This window comes from Paramormyrops kingsleyae, chromosome 1 (genome assembly GCF_048594095.1).
Source record: "Paramormyrops kingsleyae isolate MSU_618 chromosome 1, PKINGS_0.4, whole genome shotgun sequence".
NCBI lineage: Eukaryota > Metazoa > Chordata > Actinopteri > Osteoglossiformes > Mormyridae > Paramormyrops > Paramormyrops kingsleyae.
In genome coordinates this window covers 22,712,444-22,737,103 of record NC_132797.1, presented here as the reverse complement: position 1 = coordinate 22,737,103, position 24,660 = coordinate 22,712,444, and the positions used below count along the sequence as shown (strand labels likewise).

Here is a 24,660-nt window from a genome sequence, read left to right as displayed (position 1 = left end):
TAGTTCATTTTTCCATTCTTCCTCTTAAATCACATGCTACCACCATTTTCACAACTGAACCTTTGAAAAAAATGTACAAAAAAAATATTTTCACCCATTAAGGAGGCAGACCTCAGCCAACTAGCATGTGAACTACGTGTGCGCTAGTGCATGCGCGTCATGCACATGTGACAGTACGCGTTCACACCCCCAGCCCTCGTTACCCCGCTCCTCAGGTGAAGCCAATAAGGGTTGGGGTAGCAATATATGTAGAGGGAGGGGGAGGCGGGAAAGAGTGGAGGATGGGGGGCGTGGGGGGGGGGACACAAACATTCCTTTGGTACAGCAAATATTCACAGCCCTGAGCTACTCAAGCATGGCTGACCCCCTTTTGTATTTCTCAAAGCAAGGCCACATTTTCAGAGCTGCAATTAAATCCAGGCCCATTCTCTACTTAATCCCCCCCCCCACTGAACCCCTGCCCTAAGCCATCCTGCAGGTGTATACTTTCTGTGCCCCCCTGGAAAACTTGCATTTTCATGCCTGCAATTCCACAACAATTCCAGAACCTTCCATGTAATTCCGACCCATAGATTCTGTTACACTCGGCTACCATGCTTATCTGCTGTCTCATATTCCTCCCACGATTCATTAAAAAAATACTACTTAAATTTCAGTTTGAGCATTATTACACTGCAACCAAATTCTAATTTGTAAAACAAAAATCAACATTTGCATCTGAAATACTTGCATTTAAATTTACAAAACATATGATTTGAAAAATTTTGTGGGACTTTAAAAATCACGCCTCACAGGTATTTACTGCAAACAACACAAGGCTGATGAGAACAGGGTCTTCTCAGAGTGAAAGTGAAACGAACCAGGTTTTTACATACTTCATTTTGATCCGCGCGTAATAACGTTCCCCATTTTAAGCACATTACACAAATCAATTTTGCATAAATTACACGCTTTGCAGACAAAAGCCTTAAAGTTTAAAGTCAGTTACTGACGGAGCATATCAAAGTCAAAAAAAAAAAGACTAAAGGAAACTTTCGCTCACCTCTAAAAAGACCATCAAACGCTGGAATTTGTTTATTCATCTCACTTTTTTTGTTGAAATTAGCATTTAACTCATTCAGCAGATGGTCCTATCCAAAGCAACGTACATGTTTTGAAAAAGCAGGGACAGACGGTCCCTGGAGTAGTTGGAGGTTATGGGCTTTACTCAAGGGCTCAACAGCACAGCACTGAGTCACCTACAGGAAAGCTGGAGGTTTTACAGCAACTTATTTATTTAACAGATGCTTTAGTCCCAAGTGACAAACAATTGAAAGCAGGGTCAGACAGTCCCTGGAGTAACTGGGGTTAAGGGCCTTGCTCAGGGCCCCATTGGTGACTCTGCCGACCCTGGGATTTGAACTGGTGACCTTCCGATCACAGGCAAAACATATCGAGCTGCTAAGACACACACTGCCCTATTTTAAAGATAAAATCTAAAATCTATTGTACATTTTTTTAGAAGGGTAATACATCTGAATCAGATATAAAATTCCATATGAAATAAAATCTATCTTTTAAATTAAACACATAAGTCAGAATAAATTGAAATCCCAGCATATATGAACTAGTGTCTATGGGTCTCGAGTAAGTGTGTATATATGTACATATACACGTCTTTGTGCTTGTCTGTTTCGACCCCCTCCCATGGAAAGACAGAGAGGTGATGAAACACTACTGTAGTTGTGCTCATTTCATGGGGGTGGGGGGGGGCGCCAAAGCGGAAAGCATTCCTGGGGGATCCTGGGCAGGCAACGCAGTCGCATTCATCATCATTACATCAGCGGCTGCGCAGATTCACCAAATGACGGTTATCAGTGGCCGTGGGAGCACGTTAAAGGGAGCAGGCCGTGGGGGAAGGTCTGCTCGCTCGACAGCCATGGAAAGACAAAAATGCAAGGCCCCGTGATTGGCTCTAATTTGGGTTTTTATCCGTTTAGATTTCAAGGAAATTACTCCAGGTGCCTCTAGAATGGGGTGGGGGGTTGGGGGGGGGCTCTTTTGTGGAATTACTGCTACTGTTGTTTTCGTTCACTGTTGGGGGGAGGGGTGTGATGGCATGTAGGTAACGTTGGGAAGAGAGAAAAACACTTTTTATCAGTCCTCTCGAAGTCCAAGCATCATGGGAATTTAGCCAATAAGATGACAAATTCTGTCTTCGGGAAATGTGATTGCTCTGGGAGACAAATGCGCACGCTGGGGGTGAGACACACATCTGCAGAGAGACCGGAACATACCAAGACAGAGAGAGCGAGGCTGGATTCCTGGACAAGGGTGTCCACTCTCTTCCCCTAGGGGGCGGCCTTTGGGACCGTACATACATATCTTTCCTAGTCCTGTAGGGTGTCCACTCTCCCCCTAGGGGGCGGCCTTTGGGACCGTACATACATATCTTTCCTAGTCCTGTAGGGTGTCCACTCTCCCCCTAGGGGGCGGCCTTTGGGACCGTACATACATATCTTTCCTAGTCCTGTAGGATGTCCACTCTCCCCCTAGGGGGCGGCCTTTGGGACCGTACATACATATCTTTCCTAGTCCTGTAGGGTGTCCACTCTCCCCCTAGGGGGCGGCCTTTGGGACCGTACATACATATCTTTCCTAGTCCTGTAGGGTGTCCACTCTCCCCCTAGGGGGCGGCCTTCGGGGCCGTACATACATATCTTTCCTAGTCCTGTCTACCTAGAGCCTATCCATCTCTCCTTCCATAGTCCTTCTAGGTATCACACCTTTCGCAGATGTTCTGGTAACCTTCCAGAATGTTCACTATTCTCTGAGGAAAGCGTTGGACTGCCTCTCTAAAATTGGACAGAGCACTGAATTTGTCCCTAGCGTGTTATTGTGCATAAGAATGTGCTGTGATGTTTTGGCATCCCACCTAGGGCTTGGCCCCCTGTGCCCTGGGTTCACTGTGAGCCTGGATGGATGGACGATATGCGATTACATGCAGTTGGACACAGCAGGCTGTATGGTATTGAGCTGGAGACTCATTATCCACTCCGCCCTGGTCTTCCTGTTGTTAACTAGGGTGTTTACCCTCTTAGCCTTCCAGTCCTCATCTATGTGTTAGATGTGGAAAATGCAACTCTCAGTCCATTTAGAGCACTGCTTCTCAACTGGTTTTGCCTCAAGAGCCACATTTTTCCTTGGTTATTATGTCACAAACCATTTTACCAAAGGTATATAGTGCAGTATCAGTAGCACAATGCCTTCATTCACTGTTACAACACAAATGAAGTCTGACTTCCATCACTTTTCCATACCTGCTAATCCTATGCAAGGTCGCGGAGTTCCTGAGTCTATCACAGAAATTAGGGGAACAAAGCAGGAAACACCCCAAGACAGGGTGCCAACCCATAACAGAACACTGCAAAAAAAAAATTAAGTAATATTTTTTTTACCACACACTCCACGACCCACTTTTGGGTCTCAACCCACCAGCTGAGAAACCGTGATTGAGGGATTCTCATACCGAGGCCTCGGACGTAGAAAATGCAGAAGTAGGAAGGAGAGACAGCGATGACCAACCTGAACTGCAGAAACCAGGATATGGTGAGGGATCGAACCAACAACCTAATGCATACAACCACAGGGGGGCTGTGAGTAGTACCAAACCCGCCATTTTACCCCTGCTTGAACCATATGCTTTGTTCTTCAAGGAGAATCCCCTCAAACCCTCCAGCATGGTGCTCATCCCCCCTTCAACCCTAACATTAGAACCTTGCAGGTTCTCTTGGTACTCCACGGAGAGGAATATTTCAAAGAAATCATGAAATGTTTTCGGGGGGGGGGGGGGGGGGGGGGCAATCAGAGGGGAAATCCTCCTTTGGTCTTTTTCAAGGGCAAGTGTGTGATTGTGTAGCACCAACCCTTCAGAAGAGCTGCACTGCCTCTAATAAGATTATCCTTGTGTGGGTCTGCATTTCCCAGACCTTTCCACTTAAGATGCTTTGAGAACCGGTGTGGGACCGGGTGTATTTTACAGCGGAATGAGGCGAGAACATCTTACATTCCTGGGTAACAAACAGACATGATGTAATCTTAATGCTTACAAAACTCATTTGGTTGTGCTGCCCTGCAGATAACGTAAAAAAAATATATATATACAAAACTCGCGTGTCAATAACCCTCCAGAGTCCTCGCAAGTCTTCACGGTTAACCCGTCGAGGGTTGTTTTGTTCCTGCGCCTTTTGTTTGTCGCTTGTTTACTTGGGGGCCCCCGAATTAAAATGCTGAGGCGATGAAAACGCTTGCTGCCGTCTTCCATCCCATCCCGTCACCACAGATTGTATTGTCTTCCAGGGCTTTCAAAATCCAGACGTGGAAAAAAAAAACGTCTGGATTCACTTGACACTGAGAATTTAGGCAGAATAATAATTAACACCTCGATAAATTAACTAACCCCCCAAAGAAAAAACTAAAGGGGAGGTAGCCAATCAGGAGCAGAAAAATCACTCCCAATGAGAACATGACACCTCTATCAGAGGATAAAGGAAATGAGAAGAATTCTAGAAACGTTTTCTTTTCTTTTCCTTTTTCTAAATGTCACTGGGGAAACCGCATTAATTCCTGCAATTCTCAGTGGGGGGGAGGGGGGGCTGTCACCCCTTCGGGCATCTGCCCTCTGATCACTGCAGTATCAGCAGCAAAGTGCGAAGATAACATGTGATCAATTTCTGTTAATGAGTTAATCTGGGTACAATCCTAGTGTAAACACGGGGGTCATGCTTCAAGAAGCTCCCGTTCGGTCTGCGCGGCGCTCGCCAACAGGTTAAACGAAAAACCAACAATATCCATCGAACGAACGTGTGTAAATACCTGAAATGCTCAATGATCTGCGTTTCCGAAAGCATAATGGTTCAGAAGGTCACGTGACCACGCGAAACTCTATAATTACAGTTAAACACTGATGTGAAGTTACAGAATACATAATTACACAATTAAATAACTGCATAATTTAATCTATTTTTTTCATAATGCAAAGAATTAGAATCGTATTTGCATGGAAAACTGATGATTCAAGAAAATAATTTATACACCATTTATCCCTTAATTTGATGCTTAATATTTATTTCTAATGGTTCATTACTCTTATAAAACATATAAAACTAAAAATCTGCAAAAATCTATCAAATAATAAGATATACAAAACTAGCTTTTTTACTGTGTATATTTCACTAAGATGGACTTAACACAAGCCCCAGCAGAACTAGACATCAAATTTTTCGTGGAAGATTTGGAAAGCCAGTCCATGAAATTGTCCAACATCAGTGCATTTTCCCTGCTCTTTCTGCCATACAAGGCTGAAAATAAATCTATGGGTTCAAATAAGTCTCTTGAGCACGCTTGCCAATTTATTTTGCATAAAATGATGCACTAATAAATATTTTTTTAATTCCCCTGAACCTCCTTACTCTCCACCTGTCAATGTTGTATTGTCGAAACACAGAAGTCATTTAAAAAGTATTTGCTTGTGTCAATAATTCTGCAATAGCTTTCCTTTTCCAAAGCGTGAAAAGTCACCAATGCACCACCACCACCCCACTCCCTGCCATAATGGGGTTAAGTGACCAGGAGACACATGAATCACAAAGCAAACTCGCATACCCAGTCGGGATCTTCCTTACATGTTTTTTTTTGGGGGGGGCGGATTCACGGAGACTCTGGTGCGCAGGCAGCGCGGAAAACTCCCAGCAGGGACGCATATTAAAAGAGCTGAGGCATCCTGCGCGCGAGCGTGTGTGTGTGTGTGTGTGCGCGCACGCGCGCGCGTATCTGTGTGCGTGTGCGAGCGCGCATCCCTTTGTGCCCATGTGTGCACAGCCTCAATAAAAGCAGGAACACAAGGGGGCAGATGAATCGGAGCGGAGGAATTCCTTTACTGATGAAAAACTCACGCAAGCAACCCTCGGAGCCGACGGGAAAACGGGCGGGAGAAAGTTACTTCCCGGGCTGGCGCGACTTGGCAGGCTGATGCCTTTGTGCGCCGGTCAGCCGAATCAGGTTGCCGGAACCAGCTCTGCCCCCCCCTCAAAAAAAGCCCGGGAATACTTTAAAAAAAAAAAAGACAAGCTACATCTCCCTCATGTTGGGGAAAAATGAATCTGTCAACACATCTCAGACATCAGCTACTTACAGCCAAAAGCGTTTTGCTAAAAGCGCTTCTGTAAATATTATCTCCCTTAAAACTCCATATGGTCATAAATATGATTTACAAGCTATTTTTTATGATGAATGTAAAAAGGGGAGGAGAGTGATCATTTTTCTAACATGGTGATAGCAAGACCTGTTAAAAATATTATACCAAAAAACTTTAAATAGTAAACAAGTGATTAGTGACTGGGATTCATACAGTAATGTGTTTTATATATAGTTTTAAATTTATATGTTTATTCTGCTTTTCACAGATCCTGTAATGGAGAAAGCAGTATGGAAAATGATGAGATGGTGGATGGATGGATATATTTGTTTGGACATTTATGCAATATTTTTGCATGAGATTTGAACCCACACCCTTCCGTTTATAAACCCATTGCCATGACGTCATGATCTCTGCTTTAACATTTAACCCACAATACAGATGGAGCCTGAGGCGGCCCCATCGTTAACAGAAGTTGCATTCTCCCTGAAGACTCCCGTCAGAGTGATAATCCGGGTAAAGGTTTTGGCCCCGGTCACATGTTTTTCGAGGGCTTCTCACTGTCACTCGGACAAACAGAAAGAAGACGAGGAGCCGTGATTAATGACGGGCAAGTCTCACCCGTGCTACATTAAATAGCTATGGGGCAACAATAATGTTGAATAACAAACACAACAGGCAATCAGGCAGGCAAAGCAGTCCCTATTACCGGCCCCATTAGGACGGCTAAGTGAGAAATTATTCCAGCCCAGCACCGTGCCGATTTATCAAACCTCTTGCCCCTTCTCCCTCAAGAATCCTTAATGTTTACTTAAAGACTCCTGGAGATACCCTTTGCCACAAAGTTATTATGTCTTGTTAATTCCCACCCGGGATCTCGTCGCCCCCCCACAAACCTGATTAGGGGGGGGGGGTGCAAATAAGGCCAGGATATACTTCCCCTGCCGTTTGATGCTGTTTCGGTGGGGGGAGGGGGGTGTGTAAAGACAGGCTGTCATAGTTATACTGCTCTTGACATAGGCATAATTCCAAGATGAAGCGATTTGTTGGAACGTATGTTTTAGAGCAAGCATAGGCGATGGGAGCGCATTTAATCACACGGGGACAGATTTATGCGTGTCACGATTAAGGGGTGGGTTTTCAGCTGTACCTACAGTCTATGCATGAAAATTTGGATAAAAGTACCAACTACAAACACAAAACCGAGACCCACAATGTGCCAAAGTCCGTACAAATTCTCTATGGGGCCACAAGCTGCATCTTCCACCTGAAGGAATGTTAAAGTCAGCCATCTTGGGAGGGTGCAGTTTTAATAGGTGCATCAAGGGACCGTAGAAATTGGCTGTGCAATAGAACATATTTCAGCCACCGAATCCTCTGTTCCTTATACTAAGTTTAATCAGAATAGAAGCCTTATAAATCTTCTAAGATGTGTCTGTGGTCTCCAAAGCATTGGAAACTCACACATAGCGCCCCTATTCTACTCATCACCCCTCCCTGCTCACCCATCCACCCGCTGTTGTACATGCCCTCCTCCAAACTCCAGCTCTGACCCATCTCTAACAACTACATCCCTTCACCTGTCATTACTCCCAGGACTCTCCTCTTCAGCACACTGTCTGCCCTTCAAACCTTACATCTTCATACCCCTGTCTATCTGTCAGGTCTGCGAAACCAAGTGCTGCTCATTCCACACCTTCGGACCCTTGCTGGCCAAAGAAACATGGGAGTGCAGAGTCTCAGCCTCTCAGCCAGGCTGGGTCCCGGCACCGAGGAAGAACCCGACACCTGTGAACAATCCACGAGTCAGACTTTATCTTTAGCTGATCTCGGCCCCGCTGGTGGTTTAGTGGGCAAGAACCTGAACTTCCATCCAAAATACTCATTCAAATGTCTTCAGGGAATCTAGTGCCATTCCCTTGGTGTTTTCATGGTCCTTAAATATATTTCCAGATCTAGGAATGCTTGCAGCTGTAAACCGCTGTAATACATGTTTTGTTAAGAAAAAGAATAGCAGTAATCATCTTAATATGGGTGGCATGTTGGCTTGGTTAATAACATAGTTACCTCTAGGGTTGGGAGTTCGACTCCCACTGCCCAGCTATGTAGGTGTACAGTAGTTAGCATGGATTTCCACTAGATACTCTAATGTACTGGGCTCTCTAGGGTATCCTCTGCCTTCGGCTCTCTACTGTCCTGGATGGGGTCCAGGCTTACTGTGACCCTATACTGAATCTCCAGTATGACTAGATCATCTTAATACTTTAAATTATTTCAAAAAACATATTAAAGCCTAAGGTTTTATTCAGTCACTAACACATACCGTGTATAATGCCCAGTAAGTCACAGTAATATAAAGAAACAATAAAGACATAAAAACACAATTACAATAATAATGACATCATTTGTCATCTAACAATGTCAGATTGGAAGGGTTCAACAGTTTAAGAGTCTTAGTAAAGGCCTACACATGAAATTAGGCTACATTTTACATTCCTGTGGGTTATTCTTTATTTTATTTTTTTTAAACTTTGGCCTCAAGACAGGCCTCAGGAAGACTCGTGTTGTTACATGTAAAAATGTGGTGCCTCGAATAAACGACCTGTTTCCAGAAACTGCATCGTGGAAAAAAATATACATACCAGCATGGCAGAGCCCATTGAGAACGGCCCACAGACATCAGTAGGTGGCCAGATGTTTGGGCTCGGCTGCACATTGCTGGTTATCCAAGTGGCTTCTGAGAAGTTCATCGCAAAATGCCCTGACGACAACCACCGTTTTAACCGATGGTTGCCAACTTCCGACACAGCAAACAAATTCACACCCAACAAACATGGTTGTGAAAGTGAAACTAAAACTCAGTAATCACCTGGAAACCTTGTTCCATTTCAACTCAGTAAGGTTTTCCAAGAATCAGAGCTATTTCCTTCATGCAATTAGCGCACGATTATGGCGCTGTATATAGCATGCCGGGCCTAAGACAAAGTCAAGGTAGATATGACTCATACCATGGTCGGGTCAAAAAGAAACCATGTTAGATCTCTGACATTTTTTCATATTGGGGGTGTCTGGAGGTTTGATGCACAGGGGAGCAGCTTTCTGTGCAGTAGATGCAACCTAGGACAACTGCTGGGGGGGCAGGCTTCTGTGCTGCAGCAGTAATGCCACAGTCTCGTGTTCCTCATCAGGTTGGTCGCGAACTGTGACAGCCCCCTGCAAAGAAACCCCCCCCCCCCAACCTCTCCCCATGCACATTAAGCAGGTATAAGTGACACACATGCCTGTAAGAGGCCCCCACAAGCACACACTAAACATTCTAAAATGATGCTGCGTATAAATACTTCTGTTTTAACAAGTTTAAGTGGCTTATTGCCCAAGGTAAACTGGTTAGTATTGATCTCTAACCCAGATGGATGGTTTAACCAATAAAGTGTCCCGGTCATATGCATACATTAGGGTGCTAATTGCAATCCAGCCTATTTCAATAAATTTTGTGTTAAATTAGTCATGCAACAGCCCAGACCTGGTTAATAACCTCCTTGTCCACTCAGCCTTCCACTGGCTGATCCTCTATACAATTTCAAAAACTCATATTTAAAATATATACTTCATTACTGAACCAATCTTTTTTGTTTGACATGATCATCATAATAACATTGAAAAAGTGACATTAAATTACATGATCTTATCTTTCAAAATTCCCGATCAGTAACTGTATTCCAATTCACAGCTCCCAATTCAGATAACCTCGTTCTGATTCGCAGCCGCATTCCGATTTGCGACACCAGCTTTAATTCCATATTGACAGGATTGTACGTAGCCGCAGTTTATGCCCCAAATCAGCTCCGCAAAGACACCCTTATCCTTCGAGAGTGCTGTCATCCTGCCTCCCTCTACCTCAAAGTTTTTGCCTTCACCCAGGGTCACCCTCCCACCCTGCCCCCCACTCAGGCCCCTTGGCTGGGGGGTGACAGAGGCGGGAGAGAGTCCCGTTCCGACTGCAGTCGTGGGAGAGCAGGTAGAGTCATAAGAAATAATGGGAAAAGACAGGGATTTAACAAGCCACACAAAGCCACACTTTATAAATAATTCCAAAAGCTAAGAGGTTCCTCTGCAGTTCCATTCGTCAGATATCCCCTACACCCCCCCACCCATGCCAAACAACATTCTGGATCCTTCTGGAAGGGGACAGCTCATACTCCCTCACCGATTAAAAAAATAGGTGGCCCACTGCACTCCTGATTTAATTCACTCCTCTAATCTACCTGCTGTTTATTTATTGTCTCACTTTCGTTTATTTTGCCTTTCGTTTGTTTTTTGTTCAAGTATCTTTAAAGAAAGAAAAAAAAAACAGCCGGGAAGCAGATGGAGAATTGAGATGCCTAGCATCTCTGGGGGTATAATTCAACCTCTTTCCTCCCCACCCCCCAAATCGAGTTTAGATACACCCGTGCTTAAAATGCAGGGCGACGACGGAGCACACCCAGAGACCTGCCGCGTGGAGCTCCTTATGGGGGCCGCTTTGGGAGGCAAGCGTGGGGGGGTACAGGCAGGGCTCAGAAGTAAGATCGACCCCCCGTACCAGCAGTCTATCCTCCTCTTCCTCGCTCCCTGAGGCAGATGTGCACAGGACCCATGCTCCGGTGGGGGCTGTAGTCACCCTGCCCCCCCCCCACCACTGGGCCCCTGTGGGCTACACTGCACCAGCAGTGACTAATGTCCTGCTCGCACCGTGTCGATGAGTTTGGGCTGAGATCTGGGGGAAACGCTTGGGTAAATTTTTTTTTTTTACTGCAATACCTCTGACAAATGGAGGCCTTGCCGTCGGCCACTCGCCAGGGGACAAGCGGCTGCGGCGACACGCTCCGCGGCCCACGGAGGGATTCCGCCGCACGCCACACAGGGGCCACTTCTGCCTAAATACTGGGAATTCTTAATAAGTCGAGGCTGCTGCTTTGCAAATAAGATACATCTGAGAGGAAAGTCAGGGAGCCAGCAGGAAAACGGACAGAGCACGCAGCACGACAGCCATTATCTTTTCTTTTGCTTGCCAATTCAGGAGTAACTTGTGCATACTACTTGTATCTTTATAAGTGATGTACCGAAATATAGATATAAATACACACACACATATATATAAATAACTACAGATCCAAAAATGGATAAATGCATAGCAATAAATGAACAAGTAAGCATTAGTGTATATCGAGTCCTTTAAAAACCTCAGGAAATGGGTGTTCTTTAAAACCGCAGAAGTCGCCCGCCCCCCCTCCGAGTGGACTACTGGAGTCTTTAAAAGTTCTCTTAGGCCAGCCCGCCCCCCTGCACCCCCACGGCCTGTAAGTAACAGGGCTTTGTCTGGGGAACAGAGGGGTGAAATCCCAGCTCTGGGCTCCCCGTGGAGCATTGTTAAGACAGGCCCGCTCTCCGCAGACCGTCCCCTTAAAACAGCACGCTTTGCATCAGAAAAAAGGAAGAAAAAAAAACGATTACTCTTCAAATGGCCGGCGCTGACAAAGAGGGGTCCTTGGGTCCGGCCGGAAATGTGCTCCAGCAGGCATGCCCGCTTTGTTTTCCCGCGATGAGACACCTTATTTTCCCCTACAAAATGGAACGTCGTTAGCGTTCGCCCACGGGGGGGTGCAGGCCGTGGGCCACTGGGGGCGGAGACCTGCCCGGTTTTAGGGTTGTTGAGTGGGGGTGGGGGGTTGGGGGGGGGGGGGGGGGTCAGGCTTCCTCTCTAAATGTTTGCAGAGAGGAGGGGAAACACAGCAGAAAGGTTAGCCGCACATTGACCCCCACGATTTTAAAATCGACATTTAAATGCCACCCCCCCAAATTCCCAAAACGATCCACTCTCCACACACAATTTTCCAAGACGGAACAGTTTCTGACCACTTCAGCCGGCTGGAAGTAATTACAATGGAATGCAAATATTAATAAATACTAAGAAACACAATGAAACAACGTACTGCTGGCCTTCAAGGTGTGACAGTAATTTTGCTGGGCTTTAAACAAATAAATCTATATTATACTTATAATAACTGTTAGCATGAGTTTCTTTGCACTATTACATAAGATAATCTTACTTTTATACTAACGATCCAAATTCAAAATAATACATTTATTTTTACCATTTATTAGAGCCACAAAATACACGTATGTATATTGTAATGTGCATCTACAGTGAAGTTTAAAAAAAGAGAAAGTTGGGGGAGACGTAAAGACAATGTCCCCACGGGTATCAATAAAGTATCAATTATTATATGATTAGTAATAAACTCTGAAGATATTTATAATAAGCTCTTTATAGAAAGTCACATATCGCAGACTGACGACACAATCGGAATGTAAGGAAAGGCGCTATCAGGACGTGACGGTCGGTCTGCAAACCCACTGACGAGGGCCTAAGTTTGAGGACCCCCCTCCCAATCACACTCACCTTGCCGTCATGTGTCACATTGGGACCTCAGAGGCACACAAATGGGGTCGACCCGAGCGGCTCTCATGGTTTCGCTGGGAGAAATCGCGCGTGCCTCCCCCCAACTTCTCCACCTCCTCACCCCCAGAGCTACCGTCCTTCATCTCCACTTCGGATCACTTCCATCGGGTCCCAGAACTAATTGGTGGGTCCGGTGGGCAGTTCCAGTTTCCAGGAGGGAGCCAGGGAAAACAAACCACCGCTTTGCGAAAAGCTGGTAAAGCCAACCCCCCCCCCCCCCCAACCCGTGCTGCTGGTTTCTTGTAACTAGCAAACAAAAATGATAACCGCGGTAAGTCTGTAGACGTTTTTACGAGGGCACAACTCTCCTCATCAGCTACCCCTATCTGCACCCCCCCCCAGCCCAGCCCAACCCTTAACCATTGGTGACTCTCCCAAGACAGCAGCTCTCAAAGGTGCCTTTAACAGCCTGGGGGGGTGGGCGAGTCCCACTCTGGAGCAGCCTTACAAGGGCAGGAGGTGCAGGAGTGTGGTGGAGGGGGGGGAACACATAGCATATTTAATCCACTAACGGCAAGGGGGCGGCCGTACCATGCCCTAAAGGGCTAGTCGGGCGCTGGGATTAACGGTGGGGGGGGACCCCAGCTCCCATCATCCCCCCCACCCCCACGCAAATGCGATGAGACACCACGCCACACCTCCCCATCGCCATGACTCCCTCCCACACCAAACGAACTACCGCATGCCCCCCAATCACTCCATCTTGCTTCCCAATCTGTCCCGTTTTTGATGTCGATATATCAAAGTTACAAATCATCAAAGTGTAACATTTCATTTCTTCGCCCCCTTTTCCTCGACTGTGGTGCCGTTTCGGTAGGGGGGCAGGTCCCGTGCCAGGCTGCTTGGAGACAGGGCGCCCCAGGCCTCAGCCTGTCCCTAATATTCACCACGCGCCTCATTCACTGGGCCTCAATGGTGACAAGTAAAACTACAACTAGGTGTGTAAATGGTATATCTAACGTGGTGCCTTATTTTTATAAAAAAAATACCGACTGGTTTGCAGGACTAGACACTGAGGACAGACCCACTTGCATATCACAGCAGCACTATATGCACTGGACCTGTGTGCGTGCACACGCACACGTGTGTGTACATATATGTATGTCTGTGTGTTTCTTAAATTACATGTTAATGACCTAGCTATCCAAATCCGTCACATCAGATGCAGTGAATGCAAGATTACTCGGAAAGTTCCCCAGTCCAAAAGGAATTGCGGATCCTTGCCGTGTCTTGCCGATTATGATCATCCCACCTTTTTTTGTTTTTTAAACTCATGATGTCTCCATGACGGCACCATGACGACGGAACATTCCATGCCCAGTAACATTCCGTGCCCAGTAACATTCTCATGTAGGGTGTCACCAAAAGGATCATTAAAAAGGAAGCCCCTCTATCAGCACGTGAGCCACGTGAGCAGCAGCCAGGCCTGGCCCCCGCTGTCGATCGCGCGCCGCCACAACTCATTGACGCATGGCCCGCTCGACCGGCCTGCCCCCGCGGGATGTGGCTGCCCCCGACCCTTTCTGCACCGGCACACAGAATGCAAACACCCCACGCTAAGGTGACGGAGATTAAGTTTCACTGCCGCTCCTATCTAACTAACTGTTTTATTGTGAAAGTTTCCCCCTTGCTTTCTACACCACTGTGATTTAAGGTAATCTGTTTGTGTATGTGTGTGTGTGTGTGTGTGTGCGTGCGCGAGTGTGGTGTGCGTGTTTGCAGAGGCAAGCATCTGGAATGAAAAAGAAAAAAAAAATGTACCCACAAAAAAGTGAGAGAAACACAAGAACGCTGAAATTTTTGATGAACACATCTCTCATCCTTCCAGAATTTCTGGATTCCCTCCTAAGGTTGACTAAGTCGGCCTTTTCGGGCAAAGTACGCCTCCATCTTCATATCTGACACCCCTTCTTGGCGGAAACTGTGTTGTGGTCACTGAGAAACAGGGTAGCTACTCATCATGATGGATGCATCCATCAGATATCATTTATATTTAATGTGATTGAATTAATAAGCAATTCCGCCCACGTCCACACAGGCCCGCTTATTTAAATCATACTCCATAGCAATATAATCAACGGTAATGAGCGTATCATTCCCAGCGCCTGCTACACACTCTTACGGCCAATTTTGTGTAATTCAGAACATGTCCCATTCATAGAGGTAAATTTCCACAATTCATAAAAATCACGCCATTAAAAAAGACGATACACCCAATTTCTTTTATGTGGAAAATCTCACAGATCCGCTCAAACATAGGGAATTGTGAAATGAATATTTTAAGTTACGAAGAGTAGTTAAAAGATTGTGAGCAACTTCTGGAGATTCACTGGGATAGGAACTCCAGACTTTCGTTTAAAATTTAGCAAATAAAACAGCAGACAGGTGTTGCGGGGGCTTAATCACTGCTAACAGACTTTTTCTAACATGAGTTCAATACGATTTATAGGTAAGAATGACAAGCGCCTTGGACAGACGCGTTTAAGTTAATCACCGTCCATTTTTAATGAAAAATGTGTTATCATTAACTGGTTGAAGTATGCATCTGAAATTAAATACATTTACGTAAATGTATTACTGTAATTAAAATACACTTTATATATGCTGCGCAAAAAATAATAATAATTATTTCAATATAAAAAAATAAAAAGAACGTAAAAATATTTGTGGTCTTTTTTTAATCCTGTATACTTAAATATTTTAAAGCCGCCATCCATTTGCAAGTAAGGTGCATGAAAGCAATGTAAGTAGCCTAATCTACATAGATTTGGTAAGAAGTGGATTTGTTAAATTGTTCCTTAGAAGTGTAATTCATTGCAATTTTTAAACGTGCTCATCTACTCCTTCCAGGTAAGCTTCTTTAAAACAAAAAATACAATTAAAAAATGTAAAAATATTTTGCAACAATTGTGCAATCTGAATATAAAAAATATAAACGTTTAATTTTAAAATACTCTACAAGGCCAAGTCATTAAAGGTTCCGTACCGTCTGCCGCGCGTGTGTTTTAATTCGAAAAATAAGTAACCCAAAGATCGTGCCTTTTAAAAACAAATTATTCGCCAAATGCTGTTTGTTGGAATCTAACTTTTTTATTGCTCTGCGCTTTTGGCCTTTGTTCCAGGTCATTATTACCCATCGCTAAAGGGGGCCGACAGGCCTGACCCGCGGCTGCGAGCCCCCTCTTCTCACGGTCCGTATCGTGGGGATGAAACCCGAGAAATAAACGGTCAAACAGTTACCCACCCTCAATCCGACAAACTACATACAATGCTGAACAGCTGGCGTAGAGCAGAAGGACATTTTTAAAACAAATATCTACACATGGAGCGCAAGGCTGCCAAATGACAGGGCAAGGAAAAAATACCCATAAAAATGAAACCGGCGCCTTATTAATGCACCTTATTTAAAAGGCTAATCGAACCAATAATAAAAGTAAGCAAAACCGATAAGAATATAGATTAACCTGTACCGGTTACCTCATGGGATTAAACTATATCATTTAAAACTACTGTCAACTTCATCTTAAAACGTATATAAAGTTTCCCTTAAAAACTGGCATCTTTGCATCCTCCTTATCAAAATCTTATCAATTACCTCCGCTACTCACTTCTGTTGAAAAGTTAAACGATGCAAAGCAGCCAGTTCGGACTCCCGCCGCTTCTCTACGCGTATAAATCTGGACTTTCGTTTACAAATCAATAAAAAAAAAAACTTGGGCCCTAAATGAACGCCATCAGTGCTGGCAATTAATCGATAACAGTCACGACTTACGGAGAAATGGAGCAGAAATATGATCACATGTAGATTTCCCCCCTTTTGCACGTCTTCGGGCCAAATTCCAGTAAGTTGCTTTTTTCACCGTTTGTGGCGCGACCACTATTTTAACCACATGTTCCTGCCTTTCCAATAATGAGGCAAGTCCGATCGACCCGAAATTACTATTATTAGTTAAACCGGGTATATTCTTCATTTAACCACTTTTTCCCCACATCGGTGTAAATCGACGCTTTACTGTAGCATACAATAGGCATGGAAACCAACCGCGAGCACTAAAAAGTTAAACAAACAGCATTAACTTTGCATTGACAAAAAGTTAGTGTTTTCTCGCCCCGTTAGCAATCATCCTAAGAATAATGCGCGTAGTTATAAAAAAGTGTTAATTATTCTGGAAAAGTGTAGTTTAGCGTTTGAGGAGCGTTAGTTATTTTCCAGAGTCGCGCCCGAGTCGTGCGGGGCTTCGTGCCCCATTTGCACGCCTGAAAAGTTGATTTCGGTTATTTTAAAGTGACAGCGTGCAGCCGCTTTATGAAACTTTTCTAACGTGCCAGGACGCGTGTGGCTCCGGGAGCGACACCCATCGTGTTCCTGCGACTTACGTGATCGGAGAGCCTTTTCTTTATTATTTCTTGTGTGCTTCTTTCTTTCTTCCTTCCTTCTCGTCGTTCTCGTCTTCTTTCTCTTACTTTATTGTTAATAATAGTTTATATCTTTTCCTGCTTGACGAAGACGTGCCTAAAGGATTGCGCTCTTCTGGCGAAGTTCACTTCTAAAATCTGTCCCGAAACCGCTCGCCGAAAGAAGTTTTTTTTTTCTCCTTCTTTTTGCCTCTTATTCTCCACCTTCCCGCTTGGAAAGCTGGACTCGGCATAGACTAAAAACGGCACGGATCCTGCCGACGCACCTTAGGGCTAAAAACATATATGTGCACTAATATATAGTATGGCTGGAGTGTTGATACTGTATTTAGTGTGTTTTTAGTTGAGAAGGAGTACGGCAGCCCCAGCTGCGCTTTCCTTAGCATGACTCCTCCCTTCGGATCGATCCCTCACTCGCTCCCTCCCTCTCGCAGTCTCTTCCCTCTTCTCTTCTTTCCTCCCTCCCTCCCTCTCTCCGTTTCCCCCCCTCTGATCCTACTGCTCCACAGCAATCACCGCATAGTTTTGTGAGGCGGCCGTAATCACATTGGCGAGCCCAGCGGTTTGACTTGAGGAGCGGGGCAAGAGAGAGCAGATTTCTCCGGGAAAAAAATCACAAAACGATTATTCGTCTTATTGTTTGTGACATTCAGAATAAGCTGGGAGGAATTAAGCCGCATAAAATTAATGCGCGCAATTGACTAGCTGTTGTCTTAAGTTATTCAAGAGCTGTTTTACTTGTTTTTAAATTTCTTGGCAATATTTTTTACGTTTCGGTAAACTTTACAAATTGCACAGAAAAAATTAAAATAGAAATAAAGATGTGTATTAACTATGTTTTGGGACTTTCTACATTATATTTAATTGTATTTTGTTTTTTATTTATTTTCTATTTTTGCTTAGTGTATTTTTTTCTGGACAAAGCAAAACGTGACAGGGCAGATACGAGCCCGATTGAGACATACACGCTTATGGAGAAGGTACACTTTGCAGAATCTCCTGTGTCACTCTGGATGTGCGACTTAAGAAGCTGTCACAGCGACATCAAGCACCTGTTAAGTGACAATTGATGGAGTTGCGTCCTTGTCAAAGAGCTGCTCTTTTGTTGCCTTGCGGGCTTCTCTACTACTATTGGAGTTCATGTTTCCGATCCTCCTTCACGTTTTTGTTTGCCAGCGATTGAAACATCCATTATTACATCAATTATGGCTAATTCATCTTTTAAAAACTGCAAGAATACTGTTTTTAAAATGTAAAATTTACCTTGTAGGAAGATACATTAACAAGAAATGTGGACAATCAGACAAAGTACGTTAATTTGCATATAAGTATTTGTTATTTGAAACGAACTGTTTCTTATGTAAACTCATATTGTTACCTGACAAATATTTGTAGTTGTGCTTGTCCCACTGAAGATTCAGCAAATAAACTCTGGTAACCACTTGACAATCCCTTTTATTCACTTAAGCCCCTTTGAAATCTGATTCATGAACGCAATCGCTTTACCAGTAGCTCTGGGCTGTTATCAATAATTTTAATCGGCCTTCCAAAGGAAAACAGTTGTGGTTTTTATCCGTTTATACAGCAACTATATGTACACAGTCATAATGTACAATGTCAGGTCAAAGCTTGTTAAATAGTCACGTTCCAACATGATCAAGTTTCAATTCAGTTTAAATAGACTATATAACCCTTACGGCATTGTAATGGTGGGCTAACTTTCAATAGAACAATGCTGATATTCAATATGAAACAAAATATTCGTGAATAAATATACACTTTTACTTTTTAGGCCCATTGTGTTTTGTGAAGAATTGATTTTTTGTTAAGATAAATCCCGGTTGACACCTTAAGGAGAACACTGTCACCTATTTTCACCTTTGTTCTTACGGAAGGGACAATATTTCTGTACTTAACCGTCTGAAAGAAGGCGGAATGACCCCTGTGTAAAACACATCACAGTAAAACATCCGAAAAGCAAATAAAAAATAAGAGATCAAGAAACAGTCATCTCTCGACACGCATCTCAGCCCGTAGCCTGTATAAAAGGACCAAACCCTGTGTCGTCCACAGGCGTGGGGATTCGAAAACACCTTAGTTTTACTGCAGTCGTGTGGTATAAAATGCGGGAGTTTGGGGCCTTCGTAAACATCCCGGGATCACGAAAGAAGTGTGACTACAGCCCATACCCGAGCTCGCTTCCAACCGGCGATGAACAGCTGGAAAAAGTTGGTCACTTAGCGGGACCAAGATCGTCAAGATGACCCGTTTCCTTTACAGGAGAAGTGGTTACATCACAGTTAAGTATGCTTAAAGAAATTCAAAATACCTCAAGGCAAAAAAATCAGCGCTGGTTAAACTTTTTTATGCTAACTTTAAACAGCTGCAAAGAAGACTTATGTAGTAGACTGTCTTTATTTAACGGCATATTCGTAAATTATTAAAGTTGTTTACATGTAAAAAAAAAAATACAAAATAAAGTGCAGCGTACATATTGTAACATTTAATGTACCGATTGTAAATTGACACGGTCTCAATAAGTAATCAAAAGCAGGCGATTCATACATATATGTATAATATGTGAATAAATATCGCAAACCTTCTGATATCTGTAAGTAAAAAATTAACGTGTTAGTTTCAGTTAGATTTTTTTGCGGTGGCTATTTTTTTAATTTTACTGTACTCCTTTTCCCAAAACCAAATTATTATTATTATTATTATTATTATTATTATTATTATTATTATTATCTTTTTCAAAAGGGAGCAGAAGGGAAATCGGTTTATTTTTCCATCCATCCATCTTCCATAAGACTTATGGTGCGTCCCAGTGAGCGTTACTTCCAGGCAGTAATTGGCAGGGGATGCCCTCCCCTGGACAGGATACCAGTCCACCGCAGGTCTTTCTCACAATAAGGCCATATTTAGAGGCACCAGTTCATCTAGAGTACTTTTTTTTAATAGCAGGAGGAAGCTGGAGTATCTGGAGAACATCCAAGCAAATTATTATTTGACTTTACGTTATCTGTAAGTGAAAGGCTGCTGCCTTTCGGCTCTTGAAGGCTACAATCTATTCGGGGTCTTTTTGAGCGAACATCATACGTGATTCCTCCAGTTTCCTCCCATTTTCAAAAGACAACCAGCTCAGGTGAGCTGGGGACCCTCAGTGGGCCAATGTGTACGAGAGATGGGCATGTCTGATTTAGGGCCCCACGCCCTGATTGGATAATGAATGCCCTGCTGAGTCAGCAACAGCTTTTCCGCGAATCACGCAGAGACGATTTTCATACCTGAAACTTTAACAGGCGACATGCAGCTGCAATAATAATTGAAATCCAGGAATCTGTAAATATTGTATTGTGTAAATACTCTGCAATGGAAATAATCCTACACTGTGTAAGGGGTATAAATGTTTTCGTAAATACTGTATTGTGTAAATATCCCTACACTGTGTAAGGGGTATAAATGTTTTTGTAAATACTGCACTGTGTAAATACTCATACACTGTGTAAAGGGTATAATTTTTTTTTCTGAATACTGTACTATGTAAATACTCCTACACTGTGTAAGGGGTATAAATGTTTTTCTGAATGCTGTACTGTGTAAATACTCTTACACATTGTAAGGGGTATAAATGTTTTTCTGAATGCTGTACTGTGTAAATACTCTTACACATTGTAAGGGGTATAAATGTTTTTGTAAATACTGTATTGCGTTAATACTCCTACATTGTGTATGGTATGTAAATGTTTTATAAAGATATCTAAATAATGTGCTCTGTAAATCTTGTATATAATGTATAAATGTCTGTGTTTTTATACAATATTTATGTAGTGTTATGTAAATACTTAATACAGTATCTGTAAATGCTAACTGTAAATATTGCAAATTCTGTATTGTGTAAATATTTTAATACAGTATCTAAAAACTGTAACTTTACGCGCTGTATATGTCAATACTAGACTGTCTAAACACTATCTGTAAATGCAGTTGTGTAAACGCTTAAGTTACTGGCAGTGTTGTACTGTGTAAATACTGTATGTGTACATGCGGTGTTCAGTACTAGACTGTGTGAACATTGTAACTCTTACATCTATAAAAGCTGTGTCTCCATCCATTTTACTGAATATAGCTATTCTACACTTAATCATCATATTTTGACCGCTGTTATTTATTACGAGCCCAGTGCTAATTTAGTCACTTAGTAATTTTTCAAAGTGTTCTTACAGTTGCATGGAAAAACAAAATACAAAAAATGGCACATAATTTAAATATGAAACTGTAGAATCTGAAAGTGTGACCAGCAAAAGAAACAAATTTGCAATTATCTTAGTCGATCAGGTAGCATCATTTTATGCAGTTCTTTCTATAACTATCACACATATGATACACATAGGAGTTAAATACGCTACCCTACAGAAGGTTCAGAAATATTCATGCAAGTTTTATTTATATTAGAAATTATGCAGCAGCCTGATGGAAATTTAAGGGTGATTTTTCCACTCCCCACACTTCCTTCACTGTGGATGGCCTGTAGCAGCCCCCTCTAGTGGCCAAGCAGAGGCTGATGCCGGTAACTGGCCTGTGATCTTGTGGCCGAGGTGCTCCTGAATGTCCCACATGCTGCTATCGTGTGACGCCCTCCAGAGGCACGTCACGAGACAGCAGACCAGGGCTGGGTTCAACATTTGACCCAAACTGCTAGTAGGAGCCCAAACCAGCTCGAAGTCACTGCAGTCAAGTAAACAGGTTGTATCTCTAGCACGTTGTCTCCTGCTGGATAATAATCTCCATTTCACCTGGTTGTCCACTTTTGTCCCTCCCTCTCATTCTAGAGGCAGTCCAGCAGAATGGGGCGGGGGTCACCATGCTCCATTTTCAAGGGACAAGACTGTGGTGGGTGGGTAATTAAACAGGAGGGTAAGTATGTATGCCAGACAGCACTGACTGACTATCTGCTCTTCTGCTGAAATCCTATTGTGGGGTGGTGGAGGGGGGGGGGGGGCTCTGTATCTAATGTAATAAATTCTCTTCAAATAACTCTGGAATCTTGCAGTCAACAAATGTTAAGGTGCACTTTCGTACTGAGATTCTCCCACTCGGTAATTCACATTTATATGGTATCTGAAACTAAAAATAGAGGAAGGAAGTAAGGGAAGTTGTTGATCACGTAGTACAAGACAGGAATGTTATTCATAGAAGACCAATGAAGAGCAAAGCGCCAAAACTCACTCAGTCCATAAGCTACTTCTTTGAGAAGAATTCTGTGGATTTTTCAGGTTTTGTAAATTGAATGAAAGTTGTTTCTTGCATTACACGAGGACTGAGTGAGTTTTGGTCCCAGGACTGCAACATATGATGACGTAGCCTGACATTAGGTTATTGGTGGTCTCATCTAAAATAAATAAATAAATAAATAAAATATGTGAGTGTTGGAAATTTGCTCTTCAACTGATTAACACCCTTGGAAAAGGTGTCAAAGATAGAAAAAATTAGGGCAAAATATCATAAATTAATTGGGACAAGCCATACTGGTATAGTTGTCCCATGGGAGCATAACTTTTAAAAACAGTACTGTAGAGATAAATACAATCAATGTGCATAAACATAATCGATATATGGGGAAATTATGCCATAAAAAGAGGCTTCAGAGTCCAAGATCAGTCAATGGAGTAAGTCATTTTGGTGAAAGAAATTCACATACAAGTCTTTTAAGTACTCCAGTTTGGCTGTGTGATGTCATGGCACCACATTTGCTAAATGCAGTTTGTCATTTGTTTAAGCAGAAATTTTTTTGCCTTTTTCATGTAATGTTATATAGGAGAAGATCCAATGGACTATTCCGTGCCCCCGGGGATGTGTGGTTCAGTAGCTTAGGACTCTCCGCTTGTGATCGGAAGGTTACCAGTTTGAATCCTGGGGCCAGCAGAGTGATTGCACCATTGGACCCTTAACCCCCAGCTCCAGAGGCATTGGAGACCAGCTGGCCCTGCTCAGTCACCCCCAACCTCGCTGTCATCTCTACATTTGTCTGTGTGTCTCATGGAGAGCAAGATGGGGTAGGCAAAAACACAATTTCCTCTTTGGGATTAATGAATTATCCCTATACTATTTTCCATTATGACAACTGCTAAGACCTTTTAGGACATAATCTTTGGAAATCAGCCTGCTAAGTTGTCAATCAATAATTATGTGTTTACTGTGTTTATTATGTGTTTACTGTGTATTGGTGCAGAAGACCAAATATCCGAAACTCAGTCATAGTCCATTTGTTGTTGTTTTTCAGATGATCACAAATGACCTGAAGTCAGGCTTGCTCATCATATGTGACAGTACTGGGGACCAGGACTCACTCAATCCTCATTTATTCCAACAAAGAACTTTTGTTACGTTTCCACAAAATATTCTCAATAACATAACCCATGGGCCGAGTGAGTCTTGACAATTTGCTCTTCATTGGTCTTAATGAACTGAAATGTTCAACACAAACAAAAATATTTGCTCAGCGTACTCATCGTTCTACCTGTAGCCTTGGTATGATATTATGTACTACTGGGGATGTAACATGGAAATATGAAAAGAGACTTCACATGTTTTTTTCTCACCACTTAATTGCCCGGGACAACACCGGGAATATCTCTGCTGTTTATGTTCATGTGCTCCAGGATGCGCAGTGATAAAGTCCTTGTTACGAGTCGTTTGCAGGAAAGAGGAGGGCTGTTAGGGTGGGGTGCAGTGTTTTTAGGGGTTGGGGGGTGCGGGGGGGATTGGGAGGGAGTTAGAAGCTCCCAAAAGTATTTCATCAAAGGAAACCAGGATCCCGGGGATTGAGATTTTGCCTGCGGGCGAGTTTGCCTGCAGTCTCCCAAGAACACACTCCGAAGTTGGACTTTGAGAGGCAAAGCACACATCAAAAGCACCTCTGGAGCCAAAGTGTTTCTGGAGGAGATAGAAAGGGGTACGGGTCCCTCCTTGGCCCCTTCTAAGCCCCTGATCTCACCCCAATTAAGAGAGAACTGCTGTTTCTTCCAGACCTGTGCTCTGCAGTCGCGGAGGTACATGTGCGTGCACACACACACACACAAGTTTGTAATTATATCTTTGTGGGGACTCTCCCTCTATTTCCATGGGGAAAACTCTAATGACAACCTTAACCCCTATCTAAAATGGTCCCCACAACATAAAAAAAAACTGGTTTTTATTACATCGTAGGGAACATTTGGTCCTCACAATGTTATATAAACCTGATCCACACACACGCACACATTGACCCTAATTAGTTTAGAGAGGACTGCCAATCACTGCTTTGGTGGGAGTTCTGGTTAAATGCTAAAAGGTTTCAGCTGAATTAATGGCGTACTGTTGCTTTAAATGTATTTTTTTCCCCTAGTTAATGTGTTTATTTTGTTTTCGGGGGTAACATAATGTTTGAATAAATTGGTTTGAACGTCGCACAAACAAGGACATGAGCAACTGTCAGCTGATCCTCTTGTTGCCACGGCACTGCTGCTTTTCATCTCAGTTTCTATTTTTCTGTCTCTTCAAATGTCAACTGTGATTTACATTTAGT

At 43.3% G+C, this 24,660-nt stretch overlaps 1 protein-coding gene across 1 annotated transcript in view; it reads right to left on the bottom strand.

Moving 5' to 3' along the window:
- The window catches only part of gli3 (GLI family zinc finger 3), a 136,177-nt gene extending 118,701 nt beyond the window's left edge, over positions 1-17,476 (bottom strand). The window contains exon 1 of the mRNA XM_072711760.1: positions 17,055-17,476. The gene's annotated coding sequence lies outside the window, so the exon portion shown is untranslated. The remainder of the gene's footprint in view (positions 1-17,054) is intronic.
- Positions 17,477-24,660: the final 7,184 nt, after the last annotated feature.